The sequence below is a fragment of the Passer domesticus genome, chromosome 6, assembly GCF_036417665.1.
Source record: "Passer domesticus isolate bPasDom1 chromosome 6, bPasDom1.hap1, whole genome shotgun sequence".
In the NCBI taxonomy this organism is placed as follows: domain Eukaryota; kingdom Metazoa; phylum Chordata; class Aves; order Passeriformes; family Passeridae; genus Passer; species Passer domesticus.
Window position 1 is genome coordinate 9,481,706 of NC_087479.1, and position 5,140 is coordinate 9,486,845.

Below are 5,140 nucleotides of genomic sequence, written 5' to 3' on the forward strand. Positions count from 1 at the left end.
AGGAAGATGTCTTGAGGTTCCTTTTTGCCTGACATTTGTCAAAAGACATCTGTCATTTCCACTATCTTTCTTTCTTGGTGTTAATTTCTTTTATTTGACCATAGATTGCGTGATCCCAAATTCAGCAACACTCTTCAGTATATGTCCATCCTGCCTAGAAAAGCAGTCAGGAATTAACTTGGTTCCCACTGGAACAACTTCTTGAGCAGCTCAATAAGGGCCTTTCTCTGAGTTCTGCCTTTTCCTCCTGTTCCTTCAGAGTGTTTCTCATACCAGTATCAGTTTGCATGTCCAACCTTCTGGACAATCTTGTTCCCAGTCACCCTCCAGCTCCTCCTACTTCTCAAATCTCCTTCCTTCATTGTTTACTTTGCAGGATTGTTTATTGATCCCCTGAACTGCTCCAGCTGTGTTCTCCAGATCCAGCTGATCCCATACCCAGAGCCTACAGGTCAGGGATTCATGCAGCTCCAGCTGAGACACCTCTACCAAGCTCTCCTTCCAGCTGTGTCCTCTTCCACTGCTCCTAACAACAGGTTTGGTCATTGGTGCCCAAGAGGAAAAAGGAACTTCAATCCAAATGTAAGCACACAGTAGGAAGGCCAGGAAAGGGACAGTAAAAGACTGAGAACCAAAAACTGAGTACTGGGGTACAGGTTCCCCTGTAAGGATGCAGGGGAATAGGGAGCAGCTCCATAGACCTCCCCCTGTATACAGCAATGGCAGGAAATGGTTCAAATGCACATAAGGACCAAACTGACAATTTAATTTGAAAATCTCTCAATGAGACATATATACCAAGAAAACAGGTAGGTTCTTTTGAAGATCTTGAAAGACCTTTTCTGCTTTGTTGTTTTGTTTTTTTTTCCAAAAAATTTAACATGCTATGAACTCAAATCTCGTAATAATAAATAATACTCCTGTCCTGCAACATTACATTATAAGTATGCCAGCGAAGTTTTTGTGGTTCGTTTTGCAACACAAGGAAATAAGATTTATGTTTCAAAAGGTAGGAAGGGGAAGGGCACTATTGATTAGTGTTATAATAATGAGGCTTGTGCTTGCAGATTTAATCTGTTTGTGCTACACAACAAAGACTTACTGAAGAAGAGCCTATGTCTGGCATAAATCCAAGGACATTAAACTGGCTCTTGGAAAGACTGAAATCTGAAAATAATTTTCAGAATTTTAGGCTTGATTTTGCTGCACCTGTAGGTTTAAGTTAAATTATTATAATTAGATTTTTTTATTGTGCGGTATGTTTGTTTTTCATTAATATGAGAACAATTGGTGATCTTTATTGCTAGCAAAATTGGACTCCTAATAGCAAAATAGCAGGAAGATGATAACATGTTATACTAAGCGACTGGTTTACCCTTCTTCATGCAGGCCAATTTATTGTAATTAAAAGTTACCACTTCAGCACAAGGGTCAAAGACTAGGGCTTGTATAATCATTTTCTAAAGAAACACTGAAGAGACGGAAGAAAAAGGTCTCTGCCCCCACCATCATTTGTTCTGCTTTGCATAGTTAGCAAAGCTTGTTGCTGAAATGCCTTATTTGCACACATACAAGGAAATTAATTTTGATCTCTGTTACAGGCTTGTTATTCCAACCTAGAGCAAATAAAAGCTGCTTTATATAACCAAGAGTTGAACTGAGTCCTGATTCCTGCAAGACCTCCTCTGTGTGCATTTAAATTCAGTTGACCTATTCACATTAAAGAGGATGGTACAGACCAGGTCATGCAGAATTGGCTTCACAATTTATAGAAATGTCATCAGTATTCTGCTTGGGTTTACTCTTCATCTTCAGGGTAACTACCTACCCTGGGTATTCCAAAATTTAGGGATTGTTGTGGTGAACTCTGCTCATAGCACGCTCCTGTTAGGCTGGAGCTCTGGCTTTTTCACTCTGATGTAAATTTGTACTTGTCCTCCTGATACACATTTTCTTGTTTTGAGGTTGTCTTCAGTACTTCTTAGCTTTGCCCAAGAAACAGTTCAGTGCCAAATTCTAAGAGAACCAAAATGCACTAAACACCAGACAACCAGGTGGGCAGGTGCAGTGCTTTCTCCTCTGTAAATAGCAATGGCACATGGTTTAACTGTGAGGTATAATTCATTTTAAGTCAATGGGCAGCTGAGCCAAATAAGGCTGCCAAGTTCTTATTTTCCACTTAATGCTGAGGAGGATAAAAGGGAAAACAGTGACCTAAACTAATTATATAGGTGGGTTCAAAAATTTGCAGAAATGAAATATGCAAAGTCTACCTGGAACAGGCAAGCAAAGACAGCATGAAAAAGTTTGGGATTAATCTTCAAAATCATCACCTCACTGTGCTGCAGCAGCCAAAAATAACAAGCAAATTGTGGGCATCATGAAGCAAGTTATTGAGAAAAAGACAAAGGAAATAATTTTAATGCTACAGAGACCCAGGTTGAACCCTCATACCAAGTGCAAGATGATGCAACTGGTGTAGACCTGGGTCTCCAGAAGGATGTGATGAAATGAGGGAAAAGAAAACAGGCAGGCAAATGGTGAAGGGTGAGGAGGAAAAGACTGGGACTCAGAACTTGTGCAGGGGAAGGCTGAGTGGAGCATAATCAAGGATTTCAGTAATGAAAGGGTGGGTGAGCCAAGTGCAGACTCTGTTCACTGATACTGCAGAATGAGGTCCAGGGGACATTCAGGGGAAACAACAGGGAATCAGTACAAAAAAAGATGAAGGACAGTGAGGGGATCTTTGCACTGTGGCAGGGAACTCACCAAACCTGCTGCCAAAGAGGTTGTGGACACCGAGGTGTCAGCATGGTCAGAGAGAGATTAGAATTTATGGACTACAGGCAGGTCCCTGAGTGGATACAAAAACGTCTAGGCAAGGTCATATCTCCTAATCTCCCTAACAGAATAAATCTGGAAGAGGAGAAGCAGGGGGCAGAATGAAGAATGTTACAGGCTCCAGTGCTCACCCTAGCAGAATCTTCAACCTCTGCTGCTGGAGAAACAGCCTCAGGTGAGATAAACTGTAGCTCAGATTTATTTCTGATATACTTAAAAATCAACTAAAAAGGCACAAGAATAACAGTCTGTGGTGTTGATTTGATCCCACTAAAGAGGAAGTGGTAACTGCCAAAGCAACTCTGAGTCAGAGCTGGAAATGCAAAGGAAAACAAAATATTCTTGTTATTCCCAAAAAAACAACAAAAAAAAACCTATAATAGAAGTTAAAAATGCTGCAGCTGGAACTGAGATGTACTGTATCAGCCACAAAAGGGTAGGACATATAAAGCCTGTATAAAGGACAATATTTCCAGAAGACACAGTGCTACCATGTAAAGCACCAGTGAGACCTACATACAGCTTTCTTCAATCTTGGTCCAAAAAAAAAAAACAAAACAACTCTCCAGAGAATGGAGAGTCTAAATTAGGAGTTGAAACTAAAAAAGTATGTGCTGGTCAGCCCAGCCAAAGAAAGCCTGAGAGGAAAGATAATTTGTTCTCTGTAAACGTATTAGTGAGGTAAATGTCAGAGGAGGAAGATGAGGTAATTAAGCTAAAGGAAAATGTTGTCACAAGAATTAATGAGCAGAGACTAACCAGAAATGTCCTCAGGGTGGACTTGATAATTTTCAGAAGACTTCAGTTGTGGAAGAGCTTTCTGTTTGGAGCAGGAGGAGGAAAACAAGTAATTTTGAGCTGCTCCTTGTTCAGCCTGAGAAAGAAGCAACACCTTAACAGCAGAGGACCACACTTGATGACTCAAAAGATCACTTTGCCCCATTCCTTGCTCTGTGTCCCTTAATTGTTGAGCACAGACATCAAATAAGAGTGGTGAGTCACGTGGGATTTCTCATGTCAGGGACCTTGAGGAAGGGGAGAAGCAGCTGCCCATTGTTTTTCATGGCCCCACCATCAGGCCAGCAGCACCTAATGATCAGCAGGGTCAAAGGGTACGTGTGGGAGGCTTTGAAAGGCTCTCCTGTTGCACCCTAAAATGGGTCTCATTAGCAGGGCACTGCAGCACGTGGTGTGGATGGGGATGTCAAAGGCACTGGACATTGCATTGTTCTCCTTCTCTGGACCCAAGGTCACAATTATGTTTATTGAAGACCTGCACTGTATTTTCCTCTGCCTTTTCACTGTTGTCCTTTCTACTGTTTGGAGAGGTTCTTCACTCTAATCCTGCTTTCTATTCTGTGTTTCTGCTTTTCTTCCTTCTCTATCCTCTTTTGCCTGGACCATTCCCTCCACTATTTTTATTCTTACTGCTTCTACATCAGAGGTAAGCAGAGATGCAATAAAGCAACTTAACGCTGTGCCCAGCTTTAGTCACAACTTTCCTAAGCCTTTACATGTCAAGAAACAGAGGGAGAGAAACCAGTGGAGAATCTGTTGGGCAAGTTCTTTAAGCTTTCAAGGTTAAAAAAAGAAAGCACAATATGTGGAATGTTTTCTGTATTTTTAAATTAGGGTAATTAAAACTTCACTGCTTTCTCTTGTGTTACCTGGAATGCTGAATAAAATCACCAGGGTTTCAAGCTTTTTCCAATAAAGCTGATTCCTAGCTATTTTAAACAATCTCCAGGTAACAGTTTAACACTGTGTTTCTACCCCTTTTTCCTTCCATGAAGTTTTCATATTTCCAAGTCACTGATCAGAGCCCTGTGATTACTGCTGTTTAAATATAGTCTAATGCAGAACATTTAAAATCTACAGGACCATAATCAACTAAACCCACACAACAATGCTTTCAATAACAGAGAGGTAAGGAATAATGGAAAGACCACAAATATATTACTAACCTAATATTAGAAGCTTAAGAAATGTCTTTAATGTTACAGCCAAAAGCCTGGAAAGCTGAGTTTTCCCTGCTGATGTGTCAGCTTTTCCAATATTCCTGCAACCTGTACTCTTACAATCCCAAGAATGACATCTGTACAAGTCTGCCTAAGGTGTCACTTGAATCAGAAGATGTGGAGAAGATATTCCAGCTGACTGGAGAGTTGTCTCCCTGCAGTCCCATCTGCCTTGCTGCTCAGGGCAGGAAATGACTGGCCCTGAGTGATGTAATGTATCTATCACTGATGCAACTCATCAAAATAAATGGAGGCCTGAAACTTTGGGTGCATGTGGTCAG

At 41.0% G+C, this 5,140-nt stretch overlaps 1 long non-coding RNA gene across 1 annotated transcript; it reads left to right on the top strand.

Annotated features, from left to right (window-relative positions):
• The first annotated feature begins 482 nt into the window (after window positions 1-482).
• LOC135302307 (uncharacterized) lies at window positions 483-4,924 on the top strand. The gene is made up of 3 exons (XR_010364000.1): window positions 483-582; window positions 2,910-3,016; window positions 4,845-4,924. It is a non-coding gene; the product is annotated as an uncharacterized LOC135302307 (long non-coding RNA).
• The last annotated feature ends 216 nt before the right edge of the window (window positions 4,925-5,140 follow it).